Here is a 12659-nt window from a genome sequence, read left to right as displayed (position 1 = left end):
TCACCCCTGACAAGCATTTTCCTGTCACGAATACTGCACTACTTATTGCTACTGGCAGCAATGTTTTTGGTACTTCCCACTACTTGCTTTCGCACATCCTGACTTAGTTGTCTTTAGTGAGAATCTGAAATTAAAGATAGAGCTCACATTTATCGTGGAAATGAAAACTAGTATGAATAAAACACATAATCTATCATGTTTTACGTATAATATCTCTGTTTATCACTGACTCTCCCTTACCACTGTTTACAGTCGAGGTCTTCAGATGTAGCTATAAATGAGGTTAGCAGCAACTATTGTTAATATGAACGTAGAAATAAAACAGACTGTTGGAAATAGAGGAAAATAGAAACAACATAAAATAAGAGGAACTTAATTAAAATTCTAAGTGAATAGCTTCCAGCTTACATTAGTAGATGTGTAACTAGCAGCGTTGTAAGAGCTCGATGTTTGCCAACTAGTCACAACTATACCTATACTTAGATTTATGGTTGTTATACTATTCCACATTGCTCCCACTGGCATATGCGTGCCTCGTCAAACCTCGTGCCTACGCATAGCCATGTGGGTGGCCATTGCATTTGTTTATTCGTTTTTACTTTATTTCATTTCTGATTTTTTTATAGTTTCCCTTTATTATAAATTATTTATGCCTATCATTATCTGTTGTAGAGGAAACACTTCTTGTTAGATTCTACCTAGTTCTTCTGGTCGGTTGTCGTTATTTGGTATTCAGAGCGTCCAGTTAATCTTAAAGACTGAAAGTTGTTCGGTTACTTTTTAGGTATTCGATGTGAAATCACATGAACTGTAGTCCGTAAGTTATGGTCATTTACAGCTGTTTGCAGATCACGATCTAACTGTCTGCATTCTCTCTCTATCTGGAAGCGGGGACCAAAAAAACCACATGATTAGCGGGACCTTCCTCTCCACATTCACATATTGGTGTGTTCCTACATCCTACTCAGTGTAGATGTTTGGGGTATACGCCATGACTTGCTAATAGGTGCACCATAGCTCGAGTAGGGGCAATGTCACGATTGCTGAATCTGTCCCTAATGCTTGGGATATACTGTACACCAGCCTTCCGGTAGTTTTAGTCTCCCACCTTTTACAGGTGTTGTGCGTATGGGCTTTACATGTTCTAAGAAGTTCTTTTTCCTTGTCTATAAGAGTACCAGAAAACGGCACTACCTTTCACAGGGACTCTGTCAAGCCCCAGGAAAGGATTTCTGGCGAGAGAAAGTATTTCCTTCAGATGTATGTATGTGGTTTTATGGACGTCTACAGCTAGTTTATTGCACTAGCACCACCGCGGCCTCTGGAAAAGCACACCATTCGTTTTTCCTTAAGTCTTGCCCTGGAACCCACATATACAACTACTAGGAAGGCATCTGCATGCACTACACCAGCTTGAACAGTACGTGTCCCGTCTAAGAGATGTAATAGGTGTTCCATACCAAGATCCCACAACAACAGGCCAGTAATGGTGCCTTGGGGTGCAGCCATTGGTAACCTTTTTGATTACCTTGCTCTGCCCCGCAAGCCATCGGGCGCTATATCTACTAATACTTAACAACATTATTGTAAAGACATTTGGGGACCCTGAGATCTCGGTGGTGTGCGAACATCACAGGCCACCAGGGGTTACCTAATGTTCCTGCAGCGTCTATCGTGAGGTTATGGCTGGGCGATTTACATACCCCTGTGGACGTCAGAATGATCCTCATTGGTAGGACTGCCCAATAATGGCACTGCTCTCCACGAACGCAAGTGTAATTAATGAAAATTGTGTCACACAATGGATAACTAGGAGGATGGGGTCAGTCCTAGGAAACATGAGATATGGATGCTGTACCTCATGCAAAGTAACAAACAGGGTGTTCATCTAACCACGAAATGAAACACTGGTCTACATTCTTCTTCTTCTTCTTAGCAGCGGCCCCTTAGAGCGTGGCTGTTTATTATTGTCCAACGCTTTCTGTGGATTTCGGCTTCTTCATCTTAGATCTGCATGTTAGTGTCTAGCCACCATAATTTACGTTTTCCACGTTGTCTCTGCCCTTTAACAGTGAGGTGACAGGCTGAGATGATGACAGGTGGGTGATGCCCGTATGATGTCTGCAGACCACCGTAGTCTCGATTCTATCTTGTAATTGATTGGAGCTACTCCATCTAGTTGTCGGATGATTGTATTGTTGATGTAGTTGAGCAGGGAAATGCCTAATGAGCTTCTCAGTATCCACATTTCCATGACATGTAGAGAGTGCTCACCACTTCTAAGTGTGGACCGACACTCGATACCACATAATGCAGCTGGCCTCACCATTGTGCGTTATATCTTTGATTGTAAGTGGATAGGCATTTTCTTATCACAAAGGATACCAGTGACGTCTCTGAATCTCATCCATGTCACTTTTATTCTTGCTCGCACAACCACATTCCTTGCTGACATACATGAATAACAAATTATTACAGGATCAGTTTGAATAGAAGCAACGCAGAGGATAAGAAAACTATCAGTGTTAACATGGGTCAATAGGAATCGAATGCGTGAATACCTCAGGAATGATTGGATAATTTGGGTAAATGAGACAATACCGTAATCTATACATGAATTAAGGGAAGGAAACTCTGTGGTAATAATGCAATGATTATCTGAATTTGCCAGAACAATGAAAGAACTATACATGCTACCAACATTTCCGACTGAGTCGTAATGAGCCTTCAGCTACTCGTGAGAGTATTCGATTCTGAGGTGAGACCAGTCCTAACACCGTACCAGCAGACACACCTTAATTCTCGCGACCTGCTCGCCTAAGTTGCACCATGTTACGTGAAGCGTAGTGAGTGCTGCAATGTGCCTCGAACTGCCACATACTAGCTCTGCCTCAGATCTCCAGATGCAGTCTCTAGGTCAAGTTTTCTCTTCTGTGTCTAGAAAGATGTCTCCTTGACAATTCCGAAGTCTGCTCTACCGCTCCTCGAATCAAAGTATATCTGCTGCAACTCGAACGTAAGTGTAGATTAGTGACCCTCAAACAGAATTCTTCTCTGTCTCAAGAAGCAATTTCTACTCCACTCTGCAAATCTGCCTAATTCTTGTGCACGTATAAGAACAGCTCTGCAAAATGCTGGCAAATGAAATATTTGTGAGCAAGTCAACAGTCTCCACTCCATGTGAAAGTTTTGCAATATTAACCAGTCGCTAGATCCCGGGCTTGCAGTTCTTAAGCAGTACTGAGTTATTACCCCGCTCCTCAGCCAGTTCGTTGTTTTAGCGAGTGAGATCACCTCCATGTATGCACGTCTCGAAAATTGGTGTTGCCCTTCCTTATTCTGCTGTTTGTTTAGTTTAACCAACGAAGAGGCCTCTTACAACTTTTCAGGTCAGAGATCACCCAGCTCGCCTAAAGTGGTGACAGCGAGGTGGCCCGGTGCACTTCAAGGAGAAAGGAATTTCTGTTTACATAGCAGACCAGCCGCTTCTAACAGCATGCTAAGATGTTTTACTACCATTGCCCCTCGCATAGCATTCCCGGAAGAATACTTCTCAGCAAAAACCAAAGTTTCTTTCAAATTTATTTTGGCCAAATGTCCCTGCTACTAAAAATTCTGGCTCTGCACGAGTACAGATGTGCGTCACACCATGTTAGCTGTTTCCGTGGCTGCAGTCCTGGGCCCACATCATGCAAAGCATTATGCAAAACCGGCAGGAAGGCACCAGGTTGTCACCAGCCCTTACAATGGCGGGGTCAATGTCCCGTACTTGCCTGTAGTCGAGGTTGCAGCTTGTGCTGTCCTCTGGAAAGGAAAGTGGGAGAGGGGGGGGTGCCCCTAACGTTGGGTCACTGGTTTGGTCCGTCTGGAATGACTCATCACGCACGCAACTGAACCACAGAGAAAATTACATGCACAACCTCCACTGTTAAAGATAAAATTAATCTAGTGATAGACATCTTCTCCTGCAGATCACTGATATTATTCACTACAATCTTTAAGTGCGTTACTAAGTGATGCCAATTAAGTGCAGATAGAAATGATTATAAATTATGGTTGGTACATGAAACGCACCAGCCTGGTAAGAGACTGCTACATACCACAATCGTGAGTACAATTCCATATTTCGGAGTCGAAATTTTCTACAACCTGGAGAACTCTACTAACCGTATCATCTATAGACTTCCCCTTTCTGAATCCATATTGGTATTGATTCAAACCCAAAAACTCCCATGGAGGCCGCAACTGGTCACAAAGCAAACGCTCCTGAACCTTGACGAAGACGTTTAATAAGAAAATGAGTCTGTAGCCTTCCAGCAATGGTGGGTCTTTCGCTTTCACCTTTTTAATTGCTACTGTCCTAGCTGTTTTCCAAGTCGCCGACATGCTGTATATTCGCAAAGGACTGTTTATCAATACTGTCAAATAACGTACTATCAGTGGACCTATCATTCGCACAACCTCAGGATAGAACGTATCCGGACCTAGAGTCCGTCAACTTTTCAGCTTGGAATTTGCGATAGCAGCTTTTTCCTGAGCGAACAATAACACCAACATCTGATTATTGTATTCATTAATTGATTAAGTTGTATGTATTTCAGTATCTGTGTTTGTGTTATCATTAGGAAATATGACGAATTGCAGATATTCTGCTGACTCCTTCCATCCAGCCGCTAGTCGATAACTCATACGATCTTCTCCTTACGTCAAATTGCAGTTATCTTCCTACACACTTCTGTCATTGTATTCTTTTAGTAACCTGAATCAATGTTTTGTAGAGCATGTCAACTGTCCTGCATTCATGGGTCCTCGTAGTGCGTTCTCATGAGCCTAAAGCATGTTGATAAACTCTTCTTCTTGATCTTACCCTTCGCCTCAGTATGGAAATTTCTGGGATGCACGCGATTCAGCTTTTTCTGAGAGACAAATGTCCTGTGACCTTTGCAAGACTTCAGTTAGTAGGTGCACACCAAAATATACATGTAGCGGAAAGTATTCCATTGGAAATGCTGCAATATAGGCAGTTAAACCATCCGAGTCCGGTTTTCCTGGTGCGTAATCCAGTCATGCCCCCTCTGTTTGTCTCTCTCTGTTGTTGCTACTTTCCCCTTCGATGACAACTGAATTATGGTTGTTGGATGTCGGGTATTCGACTACTTATCAACTATTAATATTAGCTGATACTATTCAAATTACTAAAATGACAAATACTTTAAAAAATTCTCATTTGCAATTGCGCTAGAGAAAATGACGAGGGATAGAGAAACAATATAAAAAAAAACTGGTTGATTCGGCCCTTCAGAAGGCGCAACGTCAATGATATTCCCCAACCAGTGAGAAAAAAATAGCTCAGAATTGATGACAATGTCGTTTTAACTGCTCCTGTTCTTGGAAGAGATTGTCTAGTTCCGTGAGATCCCATATCATTTCGTTAATCTGTCGTATAATGATCGGGTCAGTCCATGTGTTGGACTTTTACATAAATTCTTTTATATTTCTGTGCTTTAGGGTTTCATCTTACCCGCTGTTGTAATCGCACTGGCATGCCCTGCATGATGGGCATTTACTCAATTTGCATTTGATCCATGCATTTCAGATTTCTAATGCTCTTTCCGAGACGAAAACTTTACTTGAATATAAGCTTCGGGTGGAGGGAGATTTTGAGCATCTGTGATTCGTGTAAACTCTGTACCGTCGTTTAATGCTCCTTTCGCACTCATTAGCGATTGAACTAGATGCCTCCTTAGTAAAGTATAGCACAACGTTTCTACCTGATAACGGCGGTGATGAGCCCTTGTATAGGTTCGACGACACATCAAAATCCTCGAGATTCTCATCCGTGGTAGCTTAACATTTCATACAGATTGGTCAGAGCCGGAAAAAGGCAGGCATATCTCTCTAGATGGCATTGAAGAGGGGCTCAGTAGGACTGAGGTCAAATAATCTGGAGCACAGATTTCGGAATGGTTCTCAAGCTACCTTGATACAGTTCGACTATTCTGGAGCAAGAGGATGAGATATAATTTTAATGAAGGTAGTGGTCACCTATGAGAATCAGTAGGCGACGAAACTGATGTACATCATCAGCCATTAGATCTTTCCGCAGTGGGATAAGACGACATCCGTGTCAATGGACAAATTGCGTTTCATGTAAACATCCTCAACACGAAAATCCCTTCACCACTTGCCTGAATGGTATCCTGTTGTTTTTCTCACTGTTGTCCTGAATAAACTATTGCTCTGCCCGTAACGACAATAAAATTAAATCTCCTTTTCTTCCCCACCCTGTCATCTGTATGATCCTACGTCTAATGCAACTCTTCAGTCAATGCGAAATTTACCCACGTTTGGAGGATAAAATAAAGATTTTCGTGTTGTTATTGCTTCAAATTCCCGTCCGACTATCCACATGTAGGTTGACCATTGCTAGCCTGTATCACTTAAGGCACATTCAGGGATGGTTCCTATGAAAAAGACACGACTAATTTCTTTACCTGCCATATCCCAATTCATGTCTGTGTTATGTACCTAATGACCACTGCGCCGATGGTGTTAATCATTAATCTTCCTTAATTTGTTATTGTATTAATTAGTCCTAAGACTGGTTTCATGGACCTCTTCACGGTTATGTATCCTGTGCAAGCGTTTGTATCTCCACATAACTACTGAAACCATCCATTAGAACCTTCTTAGTTCTTACAGTATTCAAACCTTCGTCTTCGATTACAATTTTTAATCGCATCATTTCCTTCCATTACCATTTAACTAATTCTTGATGCCTCAGTATCACTCCTAACACAACATCACTTAATTTTGTTTAGTTGTATATAAAGCTTTTTTCTCCCTAATTAGATTCAATACCATTTCGTTACATACTCGATCTTGTCATGTAGTCTTCAAAATTATTCTGTAACACCACATTTCAAAAGTTTATTTTCTCTTCTTGTCTCTACTTTATATCGTCCATGTTCCACTTGCAAATAATGCTGCTCTCCAGGCAAACACTTCAAGGAAGATTTCCTAACACTTAATTTTATGTGAGAGCTGAGCTTCTTTGGGCGTATAAAATGTTCAAATAAGTTACGGGAATGCAGCCGAATGAAGTCGTCGACAACCACCGATTTTTCGACAGGAGCACACCCTACAATTTTCAAGCAAAACTGCAGCAAGTAAGCGGTGTTCAAGGGATTTAAAACCTCGGTTCAAGAGAAACTCCGGAAAGACAACACTCACTCACACTGTAAACATTTGCACCTTCACTACCCAAAGATGACTGACGTCAGAAGCTATCGATAGTAAAATTAATAATCAGCGGGTAGGCAGTATACACTTCGTCCCTCTGTTTTCTACAGGCGAGAGAGCAAGACCACATGCAGAATTTACACAAAAACCACCATCTATATCTATATTACCTGCTAATTTAATTTCAACAGCTTTCTTAATAACACTTCTCAGTAGCTGGAAGTGTATGCCAGAACCTTGTGTTGTTATACAGTATTCCATGGGATGACCGGTGCTCAGACAATGTTCTGCAATGGCGAATTTTCTCTGCTGTTGAAAGCGTGTGTGCCACTTACGCTCAGTACACTGATCCTCCACAATCCTGACAGTGACCAGTATACAATGAGGTGACAAAAGTCATGGAATAGCAATACGCACCTATACAGACGGTGGTAGTATCGCGTACACAATGTATTGGTGAGGCTGTTATTTGTACCCAGGTGACTTCAAAATGGTTCAAATGGCTCTGAGCATTATGGGACTTAACATCTGAGGTCATCAGTCCCCTAGAACTTAGAACTACTTAAACCTAACTAATCTAAGCACATCACACACATCCATGCCCGAAGCAGGATTCGAACCTGCGACCGTAGCGGTCGCGCAGTTCCAGACTGAAGCGCTTAGAACCGCTCGGCCACAACGGCCGGCCCCAGGTGACTCACGTGAAAAGATTTCCGATGGGGTTTATGGTCGCACGACGGGAATTAAAAGACTTAGAACGCGGAATAGTAGTTGGAGCAAGACGCATGGAGCAATCCATTTCGGAAATCGTTAGGGAATTCAAAATTACGAGATCCACAGTATCAAGAGTACGCCAGAAATACCAAATTTTAGGGCATTACCTCTCGCCACAGACAACGCAATGGTCGACGGCCTTCACTTAACGACACAGTGCAGCGGCGTTTGTGTAGAGTTGTCAGTGCTAACAGACAAGCAACACTGCGTGAAATAACCGCAGAAATAAATGTGGGACGTACAACGAACGTATCCGTTAGCACAGTGTGCCGACATTCGGCGTTAATTGGCTATGGCAGCAGATAACCAACGCGAGTGCCATTTCTAACAGCACGACATCGCCTTCCGCGCTTCCCTTGGACTCGTGACCACATCGGTTATAGATGACTGGAAAACCGTGGGCTGATAAGATTAGTCCCGATTTCAGATGGTAGGAGCTGATGGTAGGGTTCGAGTGGAGCGCAGACCCCACGAACTCACGGACGCAAGTTGACTACAAGGAACTACGCAAGGCAGTGGTGGTTCCATAATGGTGTGGACCGTATTTTCGTGGAATGGACTGGGGCCTCTGGTCCAACTGAATCGATCATTGACTGTAAATGGCTATGTTAGGCTACTTGGAAACCGATTGTACCCATCTGCGATGGTATTTTTATGGATGGCAGTGCACCATGTCACCAGGCCACAATTGTTCGCGATTGGTTTGAAGAACATTCTCGATAGTTCGAGCGAGTGATTGGGACACCCTGATCGCCCGATATGAAGCCCATCGAACATTTATGTGACACAATCGAGAGGCCAGTTCGTGCACAAAATCCTGCATCGGCAACACTTTCGTAATTATGGAGGGCTATAGAGGCAGCATCGCTCAATATTTCTGCAGGGGACTTCCAACAACTTGTTGAGTCCATGCTGCGGTGAACAGATGCACTACACCGGGCAAAACGAGGTCCGACACAGTTTTAAGAAGTATCCCATGACTTGCCACCTCAATGTATGACATGTTACAACTGTAAGGAATACGGTAGACACCCGCCTCAAGCAAACCAGGATCATTCTTTACGGAAGCTAAAAGTCCCTGGTTGCTGTTCCTTATCTATATAAACGATATGGGAGACAATCTGAGCAGCCGTCTTAGGTTGTTTGCGGATGACGCTGTCGTTTATCAGCTAATAAAGTCATCAGAAGATAAAAACAAATTGCAAAGCGATTTAGAAAATATATCTGAATGGTGCGAAAATTGGCAGTTGACCCTAAGTAAAGAAAAGTATGAGGTCGTCCACATGAGTGCTAAAAGGAATTCGTTAAACTTCGGTTTCACGATAAATCAGTCTAATCTAAAAGCCGTACATTCAACTAAATACCTAGGTAATACGATTACGAACAACTTAAATTAGAAGGAACACGCAGAAAATGTTGTGGGGAAGGCTAACCAAAGACTGCGTTTTACTGGCAGGACTCTTAGAAAATACAGCAGATCTACTGAGGAGACGGCCTACACTACGCTTGTCCGTCCTCTTTTAGATTATTCCTGCGCGGTGTGGGATCCTTACCAGACATGACTAACGGAGTACATCGAAAAAATTCAAAGAACGGCTGCACGTTTTGTATTATCGCGAAATATGGGAGACAGGGTCACAGAAATGATACAGGGTTTGGACTGGACATCATTTAAAGAAAGGCATTTTTCGTTGCGATGGAATCTTCTCATGAAATTCCAATCACTAACTTTCTCCTCCGAATTCGAAAATATTTTGTTGACACCGACCTACATAGGGAGAAACGATCACCACGATAAAATAAGGGAAATCAGAGCTCATACGGAAAGATATAGGCGTTCGTTCTTTCCGCGCGCTATATGAGATTGGAATAACAGAGAATTGTTAGGGTGGTTCGATGAACCCTCTGCCAGGCACTTAAATGTGATTTGCAGAGTATCGATGTAGATGTAGATGTTAGATGGTGGTCGGATAACACGCTTCACATCATATTACCGCAAAATACGACCAGTTCTGCTCGAATTGCTCCCTGCAGAAGGGAGAAAGGCCGTCGAGTTTAGTGCCACCTCGGAATTATTATTACTCACCCAGTGCACAGCTCGTCGATAGCGTAACGCACCTCTGATCTTTCTGTCACTGTAACTATTCTGACGAAAGACGACTTGGAGACGTGCTCGCTCAACTGACAAAATCTTAGGGTCCGAGATGACATGTGCGCTATGAACCAAGGTACGAGATTACCCTTCACGTTGAGCCGGATGGTGACAACTATCAGCCTGCAGATACAAGCCAGTGTGAGTAGGCTTCCGCCGGCCGGTGTGGCCAAGCGGTTCTAGGCGCTTCAGTCTGGAACCGCGCGACCGCTGCCGTCGCAGGTTCGAATCCTGTCTCGGGCATGGATGTGTGTGATGTCCTTAGGTTAGTTAGATTTAAGTAGTTATAAGTTCTAGGGGACTGATGACCTCAGATGTTAAGTCCCATAGTGCTCAGAGCCATTTGAACCATTTTTTAGTAGGCTTCCTATAAAAGGCACGTACCAACTTACCATCCACCTTCCTCCAGATCAACACATCAGGGAAGGGAAGATAGCCATCCTTTTCTACCTCCATCGTTAAAATCAACAAATAACTTTATAATTCAAGATGGTGTTTTTTTTTAAGTTGTGTGTAGAATTCTGTTTTCTAACTTGTCAAAACATAAAGGGACAGAGTTTATCCTAGCTCATCTTCGCTGCCAATAACTTCTGACGTCGGTCATCTTTGGTTTGTGATGGCGCTAATGTTTGCAGCGTGTGTGAGAGTTATCTCTCCGGAGCTTTTCTGAGAACCGAGGTTTTAAATTCACTTGCACGGCCCTTCCTTGCTGCAGTTTTGCCTTGAAAATGACTGGATGTCCTCCTGTCGAAACATCGGCGGTAAGTTATTTGAACACTTAACTTTATATTCAATCTTAACATATTCCCCTTTTTTTATTTTCTGCCCAACTAGAGTAACTAGTGTACTAATTTTAGCGTTTCATTTCCTAATTTAATTCCCTCTAAATCAGCTGATACGATAGAATTACACTCAGTTACTCTGAACTACACTCAATTCTCTGAACTACCAAAGCGATTAAGGAATATAAGACTCCGCGCTTCGACCCTTGTAATGCCAGTTTTCTCAGTCTCTGGAATATTTTACCGAGGAAGATGCCATCATCACTATATCACACAGTAGAGCTGTGTGTCCTATTGAAATTCAAGGGCTGTAGTTCTTCACTGCTTTCATTCCTGCTGCAATGCCAAGACTGGCTAACGTCACTAGGCCATCCAGAGTGGTGCCTCTGCTAGTACTGAAAAGGCTACTGCTCCTCTTCAGGAAGAATATGTTACTCTGGCCTCTCAATAGATACTCCATCCATAATATATGATATTTCTAGGCTAGTGTGATGTCCACTGCCTTTGCCCATCGAGCTAATCAAATATCTCAATAGAAATTTCATTTCTGAATATCTATTGTTCATTCATATCCGTATCACATGTTGTCTGTCATTGGAACAAACTGTGCAACACTGAAGACAGTAAAGTTCAGTAGTAGAACTATAGGCATGCTGGAACACTTTGCTTATATTTATGACACCATATGAGTTAGGTCATTGACCTATCCTTTACCCTGATCTTGACCTTGAACGCATTACGTAATCATGCCACCCTCCTATTCTCCTCCATCACTCCCCTCCCATCCTCTTCCTCTCCCCCCCCCCCCCCCAGTCCCTACCTCTTTCAGCCAATCATAGTGTAGTGTTAAAATGAAAAAAGAATCAAAATCTAAGATGTTGGAACTATCCTCATTGTGCTAGTGAGAAAATAAGAAAAAGAAGACACACTCCTTTTTCGTAGATATAATAAGTGTGACGTTACAAGCTACGCCATTTTTTGTTGACGTCATCAAGACATGAATGTGGAAAATTTGAAAAAATTGTAAGACATTTAAGAAAGAAATTAAAATAGTGCTGCGTGACACATTTAACATACACACAAAATCACAAATTACCATATTTCCACATCTGTATTAGGTACCAAAAACGCATAAGCTTCTATAATTCTGCCTCATCAGTAAATTTCTCTCTGTCAGCTGTTTTATACTCCACTAAAGAAAAAGCATATTGATGCCAGATACTTTACTGCATCATCAGTAAATTTCATAGCTCTTCATTACATTGCAATAAAAATGATTATGTCAAGTTTCATTTCTCTCGATCTCTCTGTAATGGTTATTTTAATGTTGCATCAGCATTATATTACAGAAGGCGATGGGAAGGAAAAAAACCGACAAAATAAATTTTATTTCTCTTTTCATACAATAAATCGCGTTGTCATTCACACAGTAAAATCATAGTTAACTTGTTAGCATACATTTTCACTCTGAGCGCAGATACATTTGTATTATAAAAAACATTAAATTTCTTCCATTGTTCAACAAAAAGAGGCATTTCGCTCACCTACATTGCCTGAGAAATCCTGCAAGGGACAATCTCGTCACCACTGTTCCAACAATTTCACATTTAACTCAGCAGTCACTGGTTCATATTCGTCAACACACATTTTCATTCAGAGCACAGGAAGTGTGGTTGTGCTCAGTATTATGCATGTCATCATAGGTGTCA

Source organism: Schistocerca cancellata, chromosome 4 (genome assembly GCF_023864275.1).
Source record: "Schistocerca cancellata isolate TAMUIC-IGC-003103 chromosome 4, iqSchCanc2.1, whole genome shotgun sequence".
Classification (NCBI taxonomy): domain Eukaryota; kingdom Metazoa; phylum Arthropoda; class Insecta; order Orthoptera; family Acrididae; genus Schistocerca; species Schistocerca cancellata.
Note: the sequence above shows the minus strand (reverse complement) of the source record.